General features: G+C 37.1%; 1 protein-coding gene across 1 annotated transcript in view; it reads left to right on the top strand.

Annotated features, from left to right (window-relative positions):
* The first annotated feature begins 12,531 nt into the window (after positions 1 to 12,531).
* LOC126193149 (uncharacterized) overlaps positions 12,532 to 25,417 on the top strand; it is a 229,521-nt gene continuing 216,635 nt past the window's right edge. Inside the window, exon 1 of the mRNA XM_049932664.1 lies at positions 12,532 to 12,619. The gene's annotated coding sequence lies outside the window, so the exon portion shown is untranslated. The remainder of the gene's footprint in view (positions 12,620 to 25,417) is intronic.

Below are 25,417 nucleotides of genomic sequence, written 5' to 3'. Positions count from 1 at the left end.
CAGCAGTTCGATCGGTTATTACTTGTTTTTACAATAAATTCAAATAATATGTGAGTCAATGGAACATGATGAGAGCAAACAGGACTGCATACAGACCAATATATTATGTACATTAAGAAAACGTTACTCCACATCATTTATCAGGCATAAGTGAACATTTATTAAGGGACTGGTTAAAATTTATAGACTTCTACAACAAAATAGTTTACTGTGTAAAAGCTTTGATACACCAGAAATTAATTTATATGAGAAAATTTTCGGCATTTCTGTTCCTTTAGCTTCATCTGGTAATTATTATATGTCCATATCCCAACATGTAAAACAGTTTTCTGGTAACAGTTTGTTCTGGACTGCATCATATGTCGGTCAGAGTGCTTCCAGGTTTCATAACAATGAATGAGTCCTGTTATTGCCAATGTGATCTATGTTTATATTTATAGTTTCATTTTATGTTTTGTCCATATATCATACTTCACAAGCTGTCAGTTTTATATAGCATTAACAAGTTTCTTAGAAGTAACTTTGTATGTTTTCCCAGCATAATAAGTCTTGGAATTTTCTTCGGGTTTGCTGCCAGATCCTAAAATCAAGTCGATTCAATATTTCAGTGACCCAACTATTAGCCATCTTCAGCAGAATGCTGCTTCTGCTGCTGAGTCCCACTGATAACTTCTTTCGAAATTTTGAATTTCCTCCCCACACTGGTATTCAGTACAATATGTGTGGGAAAGTAGAACCATAATACATTTTAGCAAGATTTCTGTGTCCACATTATAGCACACTTTTTTCATTAAACATATTTGTACTTGTTATTGAACAGATCTTATATGTGTCGTTTCCCCATGTCAGAAATCTGTCCACCTCTATTCCCAGAAGCCTATTACAGTCCACTTCTTCTAAGTCTGCATAACCAATTCTCAGAATAATGTTTTCTGTGCTGCAGTTGTGGATTATGTTTGTATTAATGAATTCACATGGTCTACAGCAAAATGCTGAACACGGCTGGTGAACTGAGTAGTATTTCATATTTATGAAAGAGCTGTTTGTCACAATATGAAAATCTTGTTCCCATTTGTGTTAAAATATTATCCAATACCTCAATGAGCACCTGTTCATTTTTTTCATATCTGTGGATTGCCAATGTATTTGTCCATAATTTCAACTACATTAATGGAAGCTCCAGCTTGTGAATTAATCAACTGTTTCATGGAATTTAAAAAGCTGATCGATTTATTTTCATTTTTAAAGTTGTTCATGTAGGCTATGAATTCTGAGACAGCATTGCTGCCAAACTGTACATCATTAGGTTTTTTTCCTGAAGAATGTTGAAAAGCATTTCAATCTTAAAAATATGTTTTGAAAAACTGAAAGAACCAAAACAAAGTCAAATTGTAGAAGGCCATTCTTGAAAATCCAGACTTCTCTTGTAGTTGTTCACTAGAGTCTGGACTGTTAATTATTTCTTCTAAAACTTCAATTAGCCCCAGATGGTTTTTGTGAATAGCAGATCTTATTCTGGCATTACAGTTACATCTTGTTTCACTATTAAAAGGAGTATGGCTGAGAACTGCTGTGTGTTTGGAAAACTGCTGGAAGAAAGCATGAATACTCTCAAACATGGAGTAACAAACTCTTACTAATGTCTACAGTGACAGCTCTGTTGCAAATTAAAATTTAAACAATGAGTGAAACAGTGAGTAACAAGAGTTTTTGGGGACAATTTCAAAGACATTAACTCACAGGCTATTAGAATAGAATAGAATAGAATAGAATAGAATAACATCTTTATTAACCTTTCAGTATGTTTTCCATACAATTGTCCTGCCAGGACAGAAGCACCATCATATGTTTGGGCCACCGGTTTGTTCTTCATCTCATAATTCTGAAACACGCCACTCACCATAGTGAATGTAGCAACAGTAGTTCTAGCTTCGCTAACATCATGAAAACCAAGCAAACGATCTTGAGTGTATGGTTGGAGTCCATGAGTCTCACAAAACAGAGCAAAGCGACTTGCCTGCTATGTCTTTTGCTTCATTCACAACGCATGCATAAAATGAGGTTCTATCCGAACATGAATGTGTATATTCACAAATCTCCTCGTTTACACATACAATCAATCCGTTCTGTTCAGTTTTTGAAAATCCCCAGAAACACACCATTTTCTGCCCGTGTGCTTTCAGATCTTCATTTCTGTTTAGCACAAGTTTAAAAATACCTCTAAAACTTTCAGGATTCAGGGAATATTCTGTCTTATTGTGACCTATGAAAGCTAGCTCCTGCTTACACAAAAGACTTGTAATATCAATTACAATTTTCATGATGTCTCTGTTAGCTTCCACTTCATTGTTGTGTCTGATTTCCATCAGTTTGTGATGTTCATTAGGAAGCTTTGAAATACTAAACGCTTGTTTGGATAGGTCTTTATATGAAATAAAATTACTTAGGTGATCTCTAAAAGACACCTGCCATGCTAAACCTCTAGACACATTCTTCAGATTGTCAAAGCCCTCAGTGGATGATACAGCTTCTCTTATGCTTAAGAGCAAACTTGGCCAGCAGAATTATTTTTCTTTCTTAAGGCTAGAACGTACCCACTTGCACTGCTCAGACCATGAACTTTGGAATGTACATAATGCGCCGTTGTTGGACGTTCTTTCTTCAAACTTTCATGTCGTTCAGTGATATTACACCTCAGTGGTAGGTCGTACAAGTAAGTAAAAATTTCCTCACTGGCAAGCATTACATCAGCAAAGTGTTTTACCTATTTGCTGATATTCACCCAGACCACCTGTGTTATTGTTTTTTTAGTGATCCAGTTATTTTTGAAACTAACAAATCATTTGTAGGGAGTAGGTATAATGAAACTTCCAATTCATTTATAGTGAGTAGATGTTAACTCTCAGCCATCCTTTTGGGACTTTCCATGCTCTTTCATACTTTGATGTGTGGAGTTTCTCCGCTATAGCTACATCTTACACACTTGTTGTGGATCTGTCACTTTCTCCCCTCACTTGCTAGCATCAATTTTTAGCTTTTAAGACACGTGACTCTTTTCTGTGCTTATTTATATAATTCGCGACTGTTTTAGAGATATTAGAAGAAGTTTATTTTTCAAGTTTTTTGATTGGTAGACGCTGCTGCTCTTGTCATCCTAATGTGTAATTTCTTCTAGTACCTGTAACTCTCAAGACTGTCCTGTCCTACATCTTTCTCGTAATTTTTTTAGATCCCACCCTTGATAGTTATGCATATTATATGACATGCTGCATCTATATGATATGTGAATATATCACAAGAAGACTCCCTGTTCTTTACACTGGCCTGCAGGTACACATCATGCCAGTTTCCAGCTCTTAGCAAAATTTACAGCCTACTCAGATTTCCAAGTTTGTTGTTGTTGTGGTCTTCAATCCAGAGACTGGTTTGATGCAGCTCTCCATGCTCCTCTATCCTGGGCAAACTTCTTCATCTCCCAGTACCTACTGTAACCTACATCCTTCTGAATCTGCTTAGTGTATTCAACTCTTGGTCTCCCTCTACGATTTTTACCACGCTGCCCTCCAATACTAAATTGGTGATCCCTTCGTGCCTCAGAACATGTCCTACCAACCGATCCCTTCTTCTAGTCAAGTTGTGCCACAAAATTTACATTTTACAAACTATAGTCCATATGGAATAATGCCTCCTTGGATAATAACATATTTAATTTTTCAAGAGTTTTGTATGATGTCAGACTTTCTGCCGAAGCTGTTGTCGATAGCGAACCAGTATTTCTAGCAGTCTGCTGTAAACAACTGTATACATAAGACACACAAATCAACAGCAATTCTGGTGTTACACGGATAAGACGGTTGCAAGGTGAATGTATTTATTTATTGTCAGGTTATCTGATGTTATCTGGTACTTTGTGAAAGGATCTAATGAAACAATTATCAATGATTTTTTGAAAAACTAATTGAATCATGGTACTCCACCACTAATCAAAAGTAGCCCTAAGCTTAACAAGAAAAAGACAGTGTTAAGCTTGTATACAGATGATATGGCCCTCATTAGAGAGGAGATGCTTAGGCTGTACAATATACACACATTTTTTATGAACAAGGGCCTGAGCTAGATGAGACTATTAAAGTGCTTACTTAAAATGTTAGAAAAGCTGCAAAAACAAACTGATCCTGGCCAAAAAACTTAGTTATGAACGTTAGGCAGGACATGCTCCAGACAAAGGCAGATCAGCATAGGGCATTATCAGTCAAGACAACACCCAAACCCACATACAGGACACAGTGGTAGACCAGAAGAAGTAAACGATTACTTCCTAATCTCAGTTAGTGGGCTGTAAACCCAAATCAAGCAAAATGGTACATGTCCATTTCATCTTCTTGATGTTCGTTCTTGAACCCTGTAAATGAGAAATCAATACATTATATCTATCTACCTCTTTCTTTCATTTTTAATAAATGTTTAGAATCTGGAGTTTTCCCTGATGCACTCAGAATTGCTAAAATGATACCAATTTTTTTAAAAAGGGGGTAAGCATTTGCCCAAAATTACTGAGCATTATCTATTGTCTCAGTTTTATACCGAGCGAAGTGGTGTAGTGTTTGGCACACTGGATTCGTATTCAGGAGGATGACAGTTCAAACATACATCTGGTCACCCTGATTTAGGCTTTCCATGATTTCCTTAAATCACTTCAGGCAAATGTCAGGATGGTTCCTTTGAAAGGGCATGGCCAATTTTCTTACCCATCCTTCCCTAATACAACAGGGCTGCTGACCTCACTGTTTGGTACACTCCAAAACAACCCAGTTTTGACCGAAACAAACCAACGAAACAATTTTAAGCAAGGTTTTTAACTCTGTAATGTATAATCGCCTAAGTAATTATTTCGAAAGCATGATCTCATCTCCAACAGACAGTTTAGGTTCCAACGTGGCAAAAATACAACTACTGGTGTCACTGAAGTTGTTAACCAGATGTTAAATGCATTTGAAAATAAGGATTTGATTTCCATTGTACTTTGTGGTAATAGTAAAACATAACTGCAAAACTGGCAAACATAATCTATCTTAACATGAATCATGTCATATTTAAGCAACATGAGTCATTTTGTCTGAAGAAACATAGGTGGTCTTTATTAAGGGAACTTCAGATCAGATTTCTGCAGCGCTGGTTCTTGTTCCATTTCTGTTCACCGCTGTAATTACTCATTTACATTAGCATATAGGAGCAAATCCAATAGCGCATCATGCAGATGGTATGTCACTGCACAGTACACAGTTTGACACCATAGAATTGCATCAGGCAACACAAGAAAAATTATAGCTAGCAAAGAACAGGTTTTCTTCTAATGAACTCCTTTTTGATCCTGATAAAACACCAGAATTAATACTGTGATTAACTAAAGCTCTAGAAAGTAAATCAATAAAATTTTTGGGCTTTCCACCTCAGGTGGAAACTGGCAGATGCAGCCACTAATGAGCATAGGAAGGTGGCCTCTTTCAGCCAGCATGAATCAACTGAGGAAACTGCAAATAATGTATTTCAGAAAATTATTAAGTGGTTCTCTACAAATGGATTCTCACTAAATGTTGAAAAAATACAGTTTATGCAATTCTGTACAGTAAATAGCACAAAACCATTGATAAATATAGACTATGAACGGAAGTCTGTTGCTAAGGCAGAAAACTCAAAATTTCTGGGCGTGTGCATTGATGAGAAATTGAATTGGAAGAAACAACATCGATGATCTGCTGAAACAGTTAGGTTCAGCTACTTATGCTATTAGGGTTATTGCAAATTTTGGTGATGAACATATCAGTAAATTAGCCTGCTTTGCCTATTTTCATTCACTGCTTTCATATGGCATAATATTTTGGGTCAATTCGTCATTAAGAGAGAAAGTATTCATTTCACAAAAGTGTGTAATCAGAATAATAGCTAGAGCCTACACAAGATCACCTTGATGACATTTATTTAAGCAACTCGGGATATTCACAATACCTTCGCAATACATATATTCACTTACGAAATTTGTCATTAATAACCCATTCCAATACAAAAATAACAACAAAGTGCATAGCTACAACACTAGAAGAAAGGATGATATTCACTATTCTGGATTAAATCTCACTTTGGCACAGAAAGGGGTGAATTATACTGCCACAAAAATCTTTGGTCATTTGACAAATAGTATTAAAAGTCTGACACATAGCCAACCAAAATTTAAAAGCGAATTAAAAGAATTTCTGAATGACAACTCGTTCTATACAATAGGTGAATTCTTAGATATGAAATAGTAACTGTAAAAAAAGAATTAATTAATTAGTTTGTGTTAAGAAAAATTATGTTAAAGTGACACATTCCACATCATTACAAAATGTCATATTCATTCATGATCTGTGGAACAAGATGTATGTATGTGTGTATGTACATGTATTTCCAATGACATACTATTATGAGTAAAGTCTAGTTATGTTAGTGAAATTCTGAAAATTCCAAAAAGTAATCAAAACAGTTAGAAAGATGAAATATAAGGAACACTGCTGAACCCTTTTCATCAACTCAAGATATTAACTGTTGTAAACCTATACATCTATGCAGCATTGTTTTGTGTCAAACCATTTTAAATGAGTTCTACAGCAGAATGAATGTACACCTTCCTGACAAACTGGACTTTGATATATCTAGACACAGATTGGAAAAGACTGCAGGCTTGCACATTTGTAAAATAAGATGTTTAAAACTTTTGAATAAGCTTCTGTTATCTGTTCAGTTCTTGTCCCATGGTGTTTCCTAAGTTATCATTTATGACGGATTACTGAAATAGTCGTTTTACAAGACAGAAGAACCATTAGAAATAAAAATTATTTCAATTAATTTTTAACAGTATTTCTATAAGAAGTGGATTAAATTACGAGAAATTCTCTATAAAAATTGTTAAAATTATATATTTTTGTCTAAATCTATTCTACTATAAATGGGCAATCATTAATAAAGAATTAAATTAAATTTTGGGAGTCAAACTGAGATTTCTTTTTATTCCAAATGGGAGATGTGAAAGAAATTTTCATTTCATTACATGCCTCTGGATTGTTTTTTCATTGTACTGTTTTGGTTTCTCTTCTGAGTTACTTGGAACAATTTTCGCTTGAGCTTTTAACAATTACTTTTTTAAAAAGTATCTTCCTTTTAATGCCATCATCTTCTAAGGTGTCTTCACCATCTCTATTTTAGGAATATTCTACATTGATGTCAGTTACTGATACAATTAATTCCTAGTAAAATAATTTGAATATTTTGAACAATTTTATCTTTCATAGTCAGACTTTCTGATTGACCCAATTTTTATTGGTTTACATTGGTGCTGTTATTTCAAGAGACACATTTTTTAAAATAGTGAAATAATAGTAGGAAATAAGTGTCCACCCAGTCCTGCTGTGCAAATTTATAATAAAAAATATATAATATAATTAATTAAACAAATTGATTTTTTTCGCACTTTTATCATTTTGATTCCTTATAATTTTTTAAGCGAATGCAATTTCTTTCACTTTTAACTTACGTCAATTCCTGTATTCGCTTTGCTGTTGAGATTTACTCAAGTTGGGTAAATGGTTCTCCTTCTGCCATAATTAGTTCACATTCTTGACCATGTGTACAATATTGATTCTTAATTGGACTTCCTCTTCTGATGCAGGCAGCTACAGTGACATGACATGGGATAATAAGCTGAATAAAAGAAAACTTTCGTGGTTTTGCACAAAAACCAACTCTCACACTTCATATTTCCATAAAATTATTATTCAGATAACATACTGTACCACAAAAAAAAAGATAATGGTTCAAATGGCTCTGAGCGCTATGGGACTTAACATCTGAGGTCATCAATCCCCTAGAACTTAGAACTACTTAAACCTTACTAACCTAAGGACATCACACACATCCATGCCCAAGGCAGGATTCGAACCTGCGACTGTAGCGGTCCAGCGGTTCCAGACTGAAGCGCCTAGAAATTCTCGGCCACACCAGCCGGACTGTATCACAAAAAATACGTCTTCTCGCCACGAGAACTAACGACAGAGTCTCTAATAATTGTCAAAAAGACTGAATAAAGTTTCCATCATTTGTCTTTCGCCTTCTGGCGTAGCAAAATATCTCTTTGTCGATGCTTACAGTGGCCGCACTAGTGTTTATTGTTATTGGTAATAACTTTTATCTTAGCATGTTGGGGCATTTCCTTATGTACCTATACACTGCACTCAAAAGGGTTTTATGTGTGAATCACACTTAGACAGTTCTTCAAAGGTTGATTATATAAGAGACTAAGTTCTGTAACAATAGTTTTAATTGTCTTTGAGATGATGTTAACATCCACTCTGTCAAAGGTAAAAAAATGTGATTGTAGTGTGATTTTTATTGCTCCTATCAATTGACTCTGTCTGTCTCTCTGTCTCTGTTCTTCCAGACATATCCGAAACAACAGACACCATATCCATATAAGTATACAGGGTGGTCCACTGGTCGTGACTGGGCCAAATATCTCACGAAATAAGCGTCAAACGAAAAAACTACAAAGAGCGAAACTTGTCTAGCTTGAAACGGGAAACAAGATGGCGCTATGGTTGGCCCACTAGATGGAGCTGCCATTGGTCAAACGGATATCAACTGCATTTTTTGAAAATAGGAACCCCCATTTTTATTACATATTCATGTAGAACTTAAAGAAATATGAATGTTTTAGTCGGACCACTTTTTTCGCTTTGTGATAGATGGCGCTGTAATAGTCACAAACATATGGCTCACAATTTTAGACAAACAGTTGGTAACAGGCAGGTTTTTTAAATTAAAACACAGAACGTAGGTACATTTGAACATTTTATTTCGATTGTCCCAATGTGATACATGTACCTTTGTGAACTTATCATTTCTGAGAACCTGTGCGGCTGATCCCGGCAGAGGTTCAAGTCCTCCCTGGGGCATGTGTGTGTGTGTATGTCCTTATGATAATTTAGGTTAGGGAGTGTGTAAGCTTAGGGACTGATGACCTTAGCAGTTAAGTCCCATAAGATTTCACACACATTTGAACATTTCTGAGAACACATGCTGTTACAGCGCGTGATTACCTGTAAATACCACATTAATGCAATAAATGCTGAAAATGATGTCGTCAACCTCAATGCATTTGGCAATACGTGTAACGACATTCCTCTCAACAAAATGGTTCAAATGGTTCTGAACACTATGGGACTCAACTGCTGAGGTCATTAGCACGCAAGTAGTTCGCCTTCCGTAATGTTCGCACATGCATTGACAATGCGCTGACGCATCTTGTCAGGCGTTGTCGGTAGATCACGATAGCAAATATCCTTCAACTTTCCCCACAGAAAGAAATCCGGGGACGTCAGATCCGGTGAACGTGCTTCAATGACCAATCCACCTGTCATGAAATATGCTATTCAATACCGCTTCAACCGCATGTGAGCTATGTGCCGGACATCCATCATGTTCGAAGTACATCGCCATTCTGTCATGCAGTGAAATATCTTGTAGTAACATTGTCTTGAAAGGAGGATACAAGATGAACATCAACAAAAGCAAAACGAGGATAATGGAATGTAGTCGAATTAAGTCGGGTGATGCTGAGGGAATTAGATTAGGAAATGAGACACTGAAAGTAGTAAAGGAGTTTTGCTATTTGGGGAGCAAAATAACTGATGATGGTGAAGTAGAGAGGATATAAAATGTAGACTGGCAATGGCAAGGAAAGCGTTTGTGAAGAAGAGAAATTTGTTAACATCGAGTATTGATTTAAGTGTCAGGAAATCGTTTCTGAAATTATTTGTACGGAGTGTAGCCATGTATGGAAGTGAAACATGGATGATAAATAGTTTGGACAAGAAGAGAATAGAAGCTTTCGAAATGTGGTGCTACAGAAGAATGCTGAAGATTAGATGGGTAGATCACATAACTAATGATGAGGTATTGAACAGAATTGGGGAGAAGAGGAGTTTGTGGCATAACTTGACTAGAAGAAGGGATCGGTTGATAGGGCATATTCTGAGGCATCAAGGGATCACAAATTTAGCATTGGAAGGCAGCGTGAAGGGTAAAAATCGTAGAGGGAGACCAAGAGATGAATACACTAAGCAGATTCAGAAGGATGTAGGTTGCAGTAAGTACTGAGAGATGAAGAAGCTTGCACAGGATAGAGTAGCATGGAGAGTAGCATCAAACCAGTCTCAGGACTGAAGACAACAACAACAACAACATTGGTAGAACATTACGTAGGAAATCAGGATACATTGCACCATTTAGATTGCCATCGATAAAATGGGGGCCAATTATCCTTCCTACCATAATGCCGCACCATACATTAACCCGCCAAGGTCGCTGATGTTCCACTTGTCGCAGCCATCGTGGATTTTCCTTTGCCCAATGGTGCATTTTATGCCGGTTTACGTTACCGCTGTTGGTGAATGACGCTTCGTCGCTAAATAAAACGCGTGAAAAAAATCTGTCATCATCCCGTAATTTCTCTTGTGCCCAATGGCAGAACTGTACACGACGTGCAAAGTCGTCGCCATGCAATTCCTGGTGCATAGAAATATGGGACGGGTGCAATCAATGTTGATGTAACATTTTTAACACCGACGTATTTGAGATTCCCGATTTTCGCGCAATTTATCTGCTACTGATGTGCGGATTAGTCGCGACAGCAGATAAAACACCTACTTGGGCATCTTCATTTGTCGCAGATCGTGGTTGACGTTTCACGTGTGGCTGAACAGTTCCTGTTTCCTTAAATAACGTAACTATTCGGCGAACGGTCCGGACACTTGGATGATGTCGTCCAGGATACCGAGCAGCATACATAGCACACGCCCGTTGGGCATTTTGACCACAATAGCCGTACATCAACACGATATCGACCTTTTCCGCAATTGGTAAACGGTCCATTTTAACACGGGTAATGTACCACGAAGAAAAATACCGTCGCACTGGTGGAATGTTACGTGATATCACGTACTTATACGTCTGTGACTATTACAGCGCCATCTATTACAAAGCGAAAAAAGTGGTCCAACTAAAACGTTCATATTTCTTTACATATATAAAGGTGGAAAAATGAGGGTTCATATTTAAAGAAAACGAAGTTGATATCCATTTGACCTATGGCAGCGCCATCTAGTGGGCAACCATAGCGCCATCTGGTTTCCCCCTTCAAGCTAGACGAGTTTCGTTCTTTGTAGTTTTTTCGTTTGATGCTTATTTCGTGAGATATTTGGCCCGGTCACTATCAATGGACCTTCCTGTATAGTTGTGGCAACACCGGCTTCAGATGAGAGCTGGCACGGTAACTCAGCGTGTTCAGTCAGAGGGTTAGCAGCCCTCTGTAATAAAAAAACTGAGTTAATGGATCAACGACGAACTGAAACGGGTGTCTTGTGACGTCCGCCCCGAGCAGATATAATGAACGAAAACGAACAAAATGTGATTAAAAGAAAAAGAAAAGATGGATAGAGTGTCTGCCATGTAAGCAGGATGTCCTGGGTTCGAGTCCCAGTCAGGGCACAAATTTTCACCTGTTAGCAGCTGAAGGTATTAATATAATTCTAATTTCGTTTATTTTACGTGCTTGTTGTGAAAAGCGTTATGTTCTTAGCATTTCTTTACAGACTATCATTGATGTATACATTTTGTTTCATAATAATGAATAATTTACAATTTTCAATTAAAAAATAGATGTATCTCAAACAGTACCCTAAAAAACAAAAAAACATGAATGTAAAATTACAATTTTAATCTCAAACAAATATAAGTGAAATAAATATCTAAATCTTTTAATTAGGTATGTTGAAAATAATCCAACGGCACACTGTGTACAGCTTATTTTCAAAAAATGGTATTTTAGGAACGGTCGTCATTACACATGAATGTATGTATCTTGAAAGCTCCTTTAATTCATCTTCTAACAAAGCTTTTCATTTTTCAAAATTAATTAATGATGGTGGAGTATTCTGCAAATTTTCAGATTATTTCAAAGGTTCATTACACAGTTTTCAGGAGCGTTAATTACGTATCAACTTTTATATGAAAAACATTTTTTGATGTAACATCGGTTCTAAAGCTAGTATGCCAAATTTCCTGTCGCGGTGTGGTTAGTGAAACAAAAAAAAAGTATTGCATTGTTTTTCCCCTCTACACATCCGTCAAGTGTCATCAATATTATTTATTTACACTCAGAATATTCCCTCGTGAGATGCTTATATCTTTAATTGACCTGCACCGTAGCTGCATGTACGATTGCTAGATGTAAGGTGGAAAGTAGGTTATCTTACTTTCTAGTTATTGTAATCAAAATGTAAAACTACTAAATGCTTATTTCCAGAAATGTACTGCGATTCCTACATGCTTATTAAACGGAGACAGAAATGTCACTTCTTACCACTATACTGAAGTGGGGGGCCAAAGATATGCACCTTAGCAACGAAAGATTGTGTCTTGTTTATAAACACCTGTGTTATTGTTTGATAACAAATCGTTCTCAATATCCGAATGGCAGTGTGGCAGTTGTGGAGGGCGGTATGATCTCAGAAGTTTGACGTAGTTGTCGGTAAGCCCTATCTCTGGTTAAAATTGTCAGTCTGGTTCACTGCGTGGTAATACTCTCGGCGTTAGACCGTTAATATGTGGTTTAATAAATGTCTTTCCCCAGTAGCGTTTCGTCCCATAGCAATATGTATTATGTAATTAAAAATGTTTTTTAGCTGTGTCCAGTTCTGCTTTCCGTCTATTTCAACCATTTTTTCGTCCTACATTTATTTTCTTGTTTTGAATATGTAATAGGTTGAACGTGCAATAGTATGGTGTTCACTTTAAAGATCTCAATTTCGGTAGCAAACAAGTAAATGTTAAACTGATACATTTTTATTTACATTTCCTTCTGCTACGTAGCATAGTATGCAAGTACGCAGAAGTACAGTACTTCGGGAGGACGACGATTCAAACTCCGGTCTGGCCATCCAGATTTAGATTTTTCGGGAGTTCCTAAATTGCTCCACGCAGTTGTCGGGATGATTTCTTTGAAAAGGCGCGGCTGATTACCTTCCCTATTCTTGACTCAATCCGAGCTTGTGCTCCGTCTCCAATCACCCATCTGTCGACATTCCGTTAAACGTAATTTTCCTTCCTTCCCTGTCCTAGCATTAATCGAAACAATGAATTTAAACAGAGCAGCAGATAGCTGTAAAATATTAATAGGAGGGGTCAATTAGTTATGTAACTTAGTGATAATTGAAAAGTTAGAATTACGAAACAGCTAATATAAGTAGGCCGTTAGGTATTTCTCAACAGAATGAAAGTAGTGTTTGATGGATATCCTCAATTGTTAAGTTATTTCTGTCGTGCACTAGCAGGCAGAATGGATTTCCATATTCTGGAGTTCGGTTAAGAGTTTTCTGTGATATTTAAGCCAGATGATTTATTCAGCAAGTCAGTGCCCAGTTGCTTTTGTTGTCCCATAGAAAAGTAAACTAATGCCCAGGTATTTCCAACTAGAATGAACACAGTGTATAAAGCACTAGTTTCATATGTACATTTATGTGTTAAGTTATCATACTTCCTAACAGTGAGGGTTATGTTGTAGCCACACATAGTGCTCATTTCATGTGCTTAATAATTTCTCTCTGTAATTAACAATTGTTTGTGTTCTGTAACATGGCCGCAAATGCCTTTACATGTTGCAAATTTCAGCAGATTGATATATACAAACTCCACTGTTCTTCCAATCGGATGTTTGGTGATACATTCCACAGCATCACCATTTGTCATGAAACTAACTTGGAACATAAATCAAGTAAAAACATGTTATTTGCCAAGTAAAAATTAGGAATAATTCTCTGTAAACTAATCTCCAATGGATATTGACAAACTGCAATGTATGGCCCAGGCTTGTCACAATTTAAAATAAGTGGACCTTTGAACTTAAGTCGTCCAAGTCCAGACCAGAACCCACTCTCCATGACCAGTGCAGGTTCTAGGAGGTATATTTAATATGTATGTTTTTCTGTACACTTTCCTTAGTTGAATGAATCAAGGAACACATTCACAGTATTGTTCACACAATGAAACATACAGTACTACAACGGCATAATACTTTAGCAAAGACAAAGTAATATTCAGTATGTAGGAGTAGCATTTGCCATTGTGCAATTATTCAGTATGTAGGAGTAGCATTTGCCATTGTGCAATACCCAACACACACACACACACACACACACACACACACACACACACACACACACAAAGTCTAACAAGAATTACAAAATTTTCAAATATATATTTGGATAGTGTTCTGATAATCCCGTTAAGTTAATATCCACCAATTGGTAAAAAGGAGAAAAATTTGAGAAAATCACACAGAAATGTACTGAACGGAAAGCTTGTGGATTTTGAACCATAATGTGCACTGTGAAAGATAAATGTTTGGGTATAATGAAGTTGAAATATAGATTAAAAAGTGGGCCACTATAATGGTGTGGACGTATTTCCTACAAGTGATTCATTTCTGTTAGTCTGGAAATTGAATCACTTACTCATGCTACCAAATGTTTCATTGACTCCTGTCACTTCCTTATTGTTGTGCAGTTTTTTTGCCCAGCAACATGAATTGGGTTACCAGAGTCATTTGCAACATGCATCAAATTGACACTAGTTATTTTTTCCTGCTAAGGGCTCTAGGAAGATTCTGCAGTACAGCTTTAATTATCAGTTTTTTTCCAAGTACTTACCATCACAGTCTGTGGACTTACACAGCCTTTGAAGCAACACAAAAGAGTTTCCAATGTCCCCTATCAAACAGGTTTGTGTAAGTCTTGAAATATTCATCTGTCTATGAGAATTGCCTCCTTTGTAACCTCTACATTACAATGTAGAGAAGCAATGTTAAATCACTTGGTGTAAATTATAAATGATAGCATACAGCAAAGCCTACTGTCTAGTCACATTTTATTAGTTTCTCGTGACACTGGAGATTGTAATCTCAACAGAGGTATTATTTTTTGTCTTCATGGACTCTTTTTCTGGGCCTCATTGTGCATGTCAGTTGGAATTTTTTAATTCTTTTGGATAGGAGTGTGTTCCATTTTAAAACTTCGTGCCATCTGCTCAGCAGTTTATATGTTACATAGCTAAAAGGACCCCAGCTTGTTAAGCTGAAATTACCAACTGGGCTAGAGTGAATATTCACATACTCTTCAATGTAGCTCCAGGGTACCCTTGATTGTTCACTTGCATTAGTGCTCTACTATGTGACACACAAGGCTAACATAGACACTTTTCCTGTGCTGAATTTTATGATAATTTAAGACTGATGAATTAGATTGAAATGTGTCCTTCACGTGAATTAATTCATCGAAAACTCGTGACAGATTGCATGCAGAGGAAACTCATTTTCAAGCAGAAAAAATTGTAAATGTTTCTCTCCTCCATAGCACAGAAATAAATGTCAGCTGAAGTTATTGCATCATCAGCAGTCATTCAGATTACAGTTGAATGTATTAAGCTTCTATGTAAGATGCCCAAGTGCAATGAAAGTTATAATTTCACATATCCCCAGATTCCATACTACATCTTAATGAGAATAGCATTTGAATTCAATCTGGAATGGATGGTCTGTTTCGTTTTATAGTCTTCTGGATTTAACCAGATACTTAATGATAATTCGTGCAATGAACACATGGAGTGGCATGGTGTAGCAACTGCAGGAATCACATTTCTCATTTTCAAGAAGTAAATTTTTTGATTTGCCACTGTAACTGATAATTCATATTTATGTTGGGCTAGCAATACAAATATTCATTCTTTGACCGTTTAACACAACAGTATTGGACATGTCAGATACATTACCGATATTTATATGTAAAACATGTACAGATGTTGATCGGCTTATGCAAAGAAGTTGGTCATAGGCTTTGCAGTGGAATCATCCAAGTATTCTCCTTAGAAACTATGGAAGATCCAAGTCAGCATAACTGGATGGAGGTTCAAACCTTGCTCCTCCCAAATGTGAGCCCACTGCTTTCAATCTGCACTTCTGCAGGGTCCCAAAACTGTGCTACTACAATAAATGTCGTAGTTGGACAGGATAGTGTCAATAAAATCTTATGTATCTAGAGTGTGCAGTTAACTTTCCTCACTGAAATGCTGTACATAGTGTGCATAATATTTTATGTAGAGAAGTGTAACAGGAGTTGAACAAAATAATGTGAACCTGCCCTCCAGCATAAAAACCAAGTATAGGCATATATTATATACTGATTTATTTGTAAAGTTACATTTCTGGGAGATGACCCCATTTTCTTTTCACTTGGTGCCAGTGTGCAAAAGATCCTTGTTTTGTTGTGTTGTGAAAATTTAAGGGAAATTAGTGTACTTTGCACACTTCCAGCCATTAATTTCATATGGAATAATTTTCTGGGACAATTCCAGACATTGACACAAAGTATTCATTCGACAGAAACTTGCTGTAAGAATAATATCTGTTGTTCGCCCTTGACCTTAATGTAAGTATGAGTTGAAAAGGTTTGGTATACTAACAACAGCCTCTCACTTCATTTATTCTTAATACACAACACGATTGAAAAATTAAAAGAAATAAAAAAAGTTTGATCACCTCCCTAGCGACTGAGTTCTGCCAGATAAGGCATTTTTTAAAAAAAGTAAATCATTTCTGCTTGACAACTCTTTCTACTCCATAGCTGAATTTCTGGATCGATAGAATGTAAGTCATTGGGCTACATTTGTCAGATTTTTACTGTAGATTAAAAAACCTTTTTATCTAAACATCAACTCGAAGTTGTGATCTCAAAGAGAAAATGTATGTGATTCGTAAACCAAGTAACTTGTTCCACATTGTGGCGGGCTCTTCCAAATATGATCCATAAACATAAAAAAAACCTAAATTAAACTTAAACCAATCATGTCAGATTTTGCATGTAAGCAAATTGTCAGTGGCTGTGTAGCCCTTTACAGTGGAGTCCTTAACAAAAATTTCTTTATTAACCTGCCATCTCAAATTTTGATAAAATCTCAAGCTTTTGGTGATTGCCTCTGTCATGATTGTCATGGCCTTCTTCTGACTGTTGTCAAACTTGTGAGGCTACCACTTTTAGGCACAGAGGATGGCATCTAATTGCCAGGATTATAATAATGACATCACAGAGACAGCAAGTTGTCATTTCCGTCTTAGTTGATGTGCTTTAGAACAGGTTTGAATTTACTGTGAACAGCAGTATTGGTGATCTATAGAGCTCAACACTGGGTCTGCTACAGTTCTTGCCATGTATAAGAGACCTGTCACCAAATACAGAAAAAAAAGCAGTAGTAGTTCACTTTACAGACGAAGCAGTCATCATAATCAGTCCCATTAGAGATGAATTAAAAGATGAAATTTTCACGGATATTAGTGATCGATTTTCTGTGAATGATATATTATTTATTAGAATGAAAATAATCAATTATTGATAATATAATGTAAATGGATAGATAAAAAAATCTACTCACCAAGTGGGGATAGGGGAACACACACACAAAAGGATTTAACTTTTACAAGCTGTCGGAGCCATTGGCTCCTTCTTGTGGCAGAAGAGTTGAAGGGGAAGGAAGAGGGGTGAAGGAAAAGGACTGGAGAGGTTTAGGGAAAGGGGTACAGTGTAGGAAAGTCACCCGGAACCCTGGATCAAGGGAGACTTACTCGACAGGATGGGAAGGAAAGACTGATTGTTGGGGACTGCACCATACGATATTTGAAAACCTGAGAGCTTAAGATGGAAGATAGGGTAATATGCAAGACAGGGATTACTACTAAAACATCGTGCATGAGTTGATAAGAGTGGAAAGCTAAGTGTATTTTATGTAACAGAAGTAGGAGACGGGATGGTGAAAAACAGACAAGTCAGAAAATGAAAGATGTAGAAAAGTAAAATGGAGTGAAGAAAGGAGTAGTTACTGTGAATACATGGTGAGATGAAAGGAATTAATGCAAATTAAGGCAAGGTGGGTGGCGAGAACCAAGGACACGTTGTAGTGTTAGTTTCCAGGTGTGGAGTTCTGAGAAACTGGTGGCCAGAGGGAGAATCCAGATGATGTGTGAGGTGAAACATGCACCGAGATCATGACTGTCATGTTTTACAGCATGCTCTGCAACAGGATATTGCATGTTGCCTTTAACACCTTCTGCCTATGCCCATTCACCCTAACTGGCAAAACATATACTATCAAAGGGAGAGCCACATGTGAAAAGTTTTTATGTAAGCACTGTTTGGCCTTTTGGATCAGCAGAACTACCACCCAGTTATCAGTCAGGATGGATAGGCATGGGCAGAGGGTGTATAGAGGACACACACAATATCCTTTTGCAGAGCACGATGAACAACATGACAATCATGATCTCAGTTCCTGACAGCACGCGCACCATCTGGATTCTTCCCTCAGACACCAGTTTCTCAGAACTCCACAGATGGGAACTAACACTACAACATGTCCTTGGTTCTTGTCACCCACGTGGCTATAATTTACGTTAATCTCTCTAATCTCAGCATTTCTTCACAGTAACTACTCCTTTCTTCACTTCATTTTACTTTTCTGCATCTTTCATTTTCTGACTTGTCTATTTTTTGCTGTCCCACCTACTACTCTGTTAAATACAATGCACTTAGCTTTTCACTTTTATCAACTCGTGCATGATGTTTTAGTAGTAATCTCTGTCTTGCATTTTACCCTGTCTTCCACCTTTAAGCTCTCAGGTTTTCAAATCTCATATGGTGCGGTCCCCAACAGTCAGTCTTTCCTTCTCATCCCATCTGGTAAGTCTCCCCTGACCCAGTGTTCTGGGTGACTTTTCTGAACTGTACCCCCTTTCCTAAACCTCTCCAGACCTTTTTGTTCACCCCTCTTCCTTCCCCTTCAACTCTTCTGCCAGAAGAAGAAGAAGAAGAATCTACTAGCTTCAAAAGCTTGTAAAAGTTAAATCCTGTGTGTGTGTGTGTGTGTGTGTGTGTGTGTGTGTGTGTGTGTGTTCCCCTACTGCTGCTTGGTGACTAGATTTTTTTAATCTGTACATTTACATTGTATTACTTATTAGAATAGTTGCACTTCAGTTAATTCTGTGTAAGGTAAAATAGAATATCACTGTTAACATTAGAACATGACAGACAGAGAATATATAAAATTTAATATTCAAAATACATGGTAGTGCAGTATGTGAAGTATGTAAATTTGAAATTCCATACAGATCGCCTCAATTACATAAACCAGCAACGTCTGCTCTCTCTCTCTCTCTCTCTCTCTCTCTCTCTCTCTCTCTGTCTACACCATCACCCATTTATCATTACTGTTAGATGTAGGCCTCTTCCCATTTCATCCATATAGTATCGTTTTCAGCTTTTTGCATCGAAGTTTGCTCTGCTTGTTTCATATCCCAAGGATTTCAGAGCAGAAGCTACTTATCTCATCTGTTATCATTGTGTCTTGTTATAATTTGCTGGGCCCATCTCTATTTTAGTTATGTGATGGTTACTATCATATACCGAATTCCTGTTGTCTCTCATATCCATTTCTTTGTTTTTCTGTCCCTTGTAATGCACAACATGTATCTTTTCATCATTCGTTGGGCTGCTTTCAATTACTGAACTTAACATTTAACTTTTGAAAAATGAAGAAAACTGCAGGACAGTTGCCTAATCCACAATCTTTTATTGGGTACATGACCAGATTCAGAACAATCACAGTTCCATCATCCGGTGCAAACGGCAAAAGTAAAAATATTAAATACAATCACTTAATCATCTGAGATCATCCTCACCCCATTGTTGTCAAGGAACCAAAGGTTCCATGTCAAAAGAGTAAAAGGGACAAAAATTGATAGTTTTTTCTGTTTGTCTTCCTGCTTGTGCAGCATAGGGGAACAGGTTTTATTAAATATTTGTCCCTTTCACCCCTTTGACATGGAACTTTCTTTCCTTGACGACACTGGGTTGAGAATGACCTCAAATGATTGATTTTAATTAATATTTTTACTATTGAAGTTTACATCAGATGATGAAACTGTAACTGTTCCGAAACCAGTAATGCACCTAATAAAAGATTGTGGACTAAGCAACTTGTTTTTCAAAATGGACTTATACAGCTGTGGCTGCCCCATAAGAACAACTCTCTTGACATTAAACACTCATGTCCCACTTTCATGAGTTATTACTAACAGTATTCACTGGTTGTAGACTCTCCAACTAAGGCATGTTGGTAATTTACTTCTGAATAATGTGCCCATTTTCCCAGCTCAATTACAAGCCATTTTCCCCCTCCGGTTCATTTATTTAAGAGTCTACCCACTAGTTGTTTTCAGTTGTTCTAAATTTCCAAATTTGTCAACTGTTTCTCCATCCCAGCATCAATTTTTATTATCTTGATATCAGAATACTGATTGTAATTTATTTTGGTTGTACTGCAGTTAGTCTTCAGATCTACAGTCATACTTGCTTTGTTCAGTTCCTCTACCCATTACTGAAGTTTTTCTGAAACTGAAGCAAACAGAGCAGTTCCATCTGCAAATCAAAGGTGGTTCACGTAAGATCAGTTTATGCACATCCCTATTTCATCTCGCTTTAATGATCTGAATACCTCTTCTAAGGCTACAGATAATAGTTTGGTGAAATGGAATCCCATTGCCTAACATCTTCCTCGGTTCTGAGCCTTTCACTCTATTGATGTAATTGTCCGCAGCTCGTGGTCTCGCGGTTGCGTTCTCGCTTCCCGAGCATGGGGTCCCGGGTTCAATTCCTGGCGGGGTCAGGGATTTTCACCTGCCTCGAGATGACTAGGTGTTTGTGTTGTCCTCATCATTTATGAAAGTGGCGATTCTGGACTGAGCAAAGGTTGGGAATTTGTACAGATGCTGATAACCACGCAGTTGAGTGCCCCTCAAACCAAAACACCACCACCATCACATCTTGATGTAATTGAATGGAATGGAATAGATCTTTCTTATATGCATTTTTCAACAAAATTATATAGGATGTTGATTCGATTTCTTGATTCTCAATAGCTGCCACAACAGACTGTGTGACAGTATCAAACACTTTCTCGTAGTATGTAAATCCCATAAAAAGCAGTAGCTGACAACCTTTGCTTATTTCTATTACCTTTCTAACAACCTGTAGAGGGCCCATTGTGCTATACCAACTTACTGACCCAGCTTGTTCTTTCTACTGATTAATGTCTAAAGTTTTTTCTAAACAGATGCTAAAGATTTTTGTAAAAAATCATTTATACTGCTGACAAAAGACTAATAGACCTGTAGTTTTCCACTTCTTCCCAGCTCTCTTTCTTGTTGAATGAAACAAGTACAGCATTGTTCCAACTGTCTGGTAACACACATTTGCAAACATGTGAGTGTAGTTGTGTAAATTTTGGATTCTCCCCCCCCCCCCCTCCCATCCCCCTCCAATGCTTTTATTCCACCATTCTCAGGGGTTTGTCTTCCTTCTGTATGCTGAATTGCTTTTCCTATTTCTTCCAGTAGTACTTCTAGAATGGACGCACAGTCTATTTTCTGAGTGTTCATTTCCTGTGTTGGATTCCATAGAACATTGAAGAAATCTTCAAAGACCCATAATTTGGTCTTTCACTTCATTTGGCAGAGCCATCTGACTTATTTTCTGATGTGTTATAATGTCTGAACAGGATAAGTATTTGCTTTGTTCTCTTTACAGTTCAGTTTTTGATTGTCTCCCTTGTAACCTTCTCATTATAATTTCTGACAAATTTTCGAAAACATTTCTGAATAGTTTAGTTGATGCTCTTTTCATTTACTTTTAATTCAATACCCGTCTTCATTGAATACCCTGTGTCCTTCAAAATTTTGTTTTACTTCTTCCCCTTTGCTCTGACATCTCTCACTGTCTCCAGCATAATATTTGTTGGCGTCATGTGTCATACGTAAGTGTTAATTTATTCTCCATATTCTTAATATTATTTGTTACTTTAAGTGGTATTCTTCCTCTTCTCTGAAGAAGTTTTTTGAATAAGTGAAGGTAAATTTGTGCATAATGAACTTACTTTTTCTAACTAAGTGTCCAGTTTTATTTTGCATAGTACTAGACATCTTAAAGCGATTTAAGATTGACATAACGTGCAAAATTTGTGTGTTGTTTAACAGCATATAACCCTTCTCATTTTTAATTCTATTTTGTACTTTCCATGTCCATTTTATGCCTGGGTTTATCTGGCAGAAAGTTTAAGATGTGCCTTCAATTCTTTATTGTGAATTCCACTAAGATGTTTCCTCTTTTGTTTCTGATATGCAATCTGTTCACTATTGAAGGGACGTTTTCCATCTTAGTCTCTACATTTGCATTAAAATTGTCCATTACTATCCTATAGTGTGAATTCTTGTTGTTTTACAATTCTTGTTACATTTCACAAAGATCTTCAACTTCTTGTGGTATAAACTTGTAGTAATTCCAACAAATATGGTTTGTTTAATTTTGCCTGTAATATAATGTACACCTCTGACATTGTCATGCACCAGGGTTAAATTGACCCTCAATTAAGTTCCGGAGAAATTGCCGGAAAATAGAATGTTTTATAATGAAATTGGACTCTCGTGTACTAAACTCAATTTCTTTCACTTCCGTCATGTAATATTTGTATTAATGAATCCAAAATTCAAAACTAAGTAAAAACTGTCTTGTGGAAACTTTTCAATGAAGAAACCTGAAAGTGTTCTGGATCGAAACACTTTATTTGCAGTTTAATTAGCTGAAGATGCTAGTCATTTAATGAAATGCACATATTACATGAATACTTCGAAGTGTTCTCAGTTGAATATGGGCTACAAGTTATCAGCAGCTGGCAGACTTGGAACTATTAGGGACAGCTGTGTGACAACAATCACCATTCTTGCCATGGATAATTGTATTTTCTTCATCGCTGTCTGAAGTTTCTGTAGACAGATCAATTTTACCGTTATCCACAACTGCTGTAGGAGCATCAGCTTCAGAATCACTTTCATCACAAAAATCATGTACGTCACTTTCACAATTTAGTTCTTCAAACACTGCTTCCCATAAGGCATCCTCCATTAGTATATTGTCACTCCTATGTGGCATTTTCACATAAATGTACTTCACACTCAGCTACAGAACTGTTACACAATGTGTACTCCAAGGTCACAGTGACCTTCAAAAAATGTTGCTGTCAAATTGATTAAACAGTAATCTCTCACAACTTCAAACATCTGTCCTCTACTGAATGTCACCCAATGCTTAATTTACATTGGTGACAGTAGGTTGTGTATTTGCAGTAATGCACGCACAGTGGCAAACAAAAAACCCAAGGGTCAGAGTGACCCTGGTGTACAGTTCTAGGGTTAGTAGCTGTTTCACCATTCTTACTGATTTTGGCACAGAAAGCATCAGTAAATTAGCTTTCTTTGACAATTTCCATTCGTTAATGTCACCTAGTATAATATTGTGAGGTAATTTTACACAATGTAATCACATAGAAGCATGCTGTTAGATTATCATCTGGCGAATAGTGTCAAATCTCATGTAGACGGGTGTTTAAAAAGCTAGGTATTCAAAGAGCAACAACATAATACTTTTATTTACTTACATTAGGCTGTTCCAGCCTGGCCCTGTAGTGCATGTTCCAGTGGTAGTTTGGAACTGGGTGTATAGCTGTAACTTGTCGTCCCCCAACCCCCACCGACTCTACAAAAGCATCAAATGATTTTTGGGGAGAAGCAAGTTAACAAAGTATAATGGTAAAAATTTCGTAAACAGTTTTTAGAAGTGGAAACAAATTACTAAAACACCTTTTTTTAAAATAAATAACACAGTTTTGTTGATTGTTAAGGAAGCTGTACAGATAGTCAAAGATATTAGTAATTGGTGACTTTAACATGTAGCTTTGAATCTCCTCCTTGTAATTTTTCCTGCTGCAGATTTTGAAACTGTGTCATAGGAATTGATACCTTTAGCTACACTAGTTTTGATTAACAAACTAGCATCATACCTGGCTCATAATGGACCTAAGATAATTCTTAATGAATTTGAGTTTTGGAAAACTTCTCTCACATGATGCTACCAAAAGAGACAGATTTAAGGAAAATATTGATTCTAAAATGAAGGTGGGAAAGACCTGGAAAATTCATGTTAAACTACAAACTGTGAGAATCTTAAACATGTTCAGCAAAGAGACTCTTCGTTTGGAACTTTGGCAGCTTGCTGAAATCCTCTTATGTATGGAACTACTGCAAAGATACCATCTTCAGAAATCTCATCATAATTGACAACTAAAATTTTTACAGTCATGGGAAGTTTTTTCAAAGTTTTAATCAGATTGCTTGGCTTTAAAACAGCAGAAAGTTCCGTGGTTTTGCACTGTGTACCATTTTCTTGTAGCAACTTGTTGATGCATTTTAACATTCACCTTCTCAGTTTCTAATGCAAAAACCAGCATCTCTGAGATAATTGACATGGGTGTCTCAAGCACTGGGTTAAAATAATTTCAAGCTGTAAAATCCACAAAGGCATGGAAATGGGTCAGGTGCAGTCCATACACTTTCTAGTTACCAGAAATGTTAGGAATGAAGTGATGGAAAAGAATATGTTTTTACAACTCATTGTACAGAACCCACCAAATTTTGTCTCTGCCACCGAGCCGGTACCCATTGCGAACTGCACCCACCTAGCTAAACTACTGGCATGGGCACTGCTGTGATCCCTCAGTTTGCATGCGGGCAGAAACAGCTAGTATAGACTACCACTCAGGTGGCCCAATTACACACATTCTGCGCATTGCTTTCGCTAACCACATGGCCAATGCTATATGCATGGGCTCGGGTAGTGCAGAACTGTCGCACAGGCTCTGGACCGTCTGCCTGACTGCCTGCATATCAGTCTTTTGCCTATGTGTGCCCGGGGGTGCTTGTTTGTGTGCTGGCAGCGTATATAACATTTGTTGATATGTAAAATCCAGGATGGAATAATAACAATATTATTATATTATAGTGGATACGTTGAGTTGTGGACAGGAACAACAAAAAGACTGCTAAACAAGTAAGCTATCAGCCAAAAAGCCTTCTTCTGATAAAAAAAATCTCTCTCTCTCTCTCTCTCTCTCTCTCTCTCTCACACACACACACACACACACACACACACACACACACACACACACACACACACACACGCGCGCGTGCGAACACTATCTCATGCCACTGAGACCACATGGTGAGCAAGTGTGCATGATGGGAAAAGCAATCTGGGTGGTGGGAGTAAGGAGGAGGCTGAAAGGGGGTAGGATAGCAGGGAAAGGGTGCTGCTTGTGGGATTATACAGGAATGAGGTAGAGA

This window comes from Schistocerca nitens, chromosome 1 (assembly GCF_023898315.1).
Source record: "Schistocerca nitens isolate TAMUIC-IGC-003100 chromosome 1, iqSchNite1.1, whole genome shotgun sequence".
In the NCBI taxonomy this organism is placed as follows: domain Eukaryota; kingdom Metazoa; phylum Arthropoda; class Insecta; order Orthoptera; family Acrididae; genus Schistocerca; species Schistocerca nitens.
The sequence above is the reverse complement of the archived record's forward strand: the minus strand, read 5'-3'. Positions and strand labels throughout refer to the sequence as shown.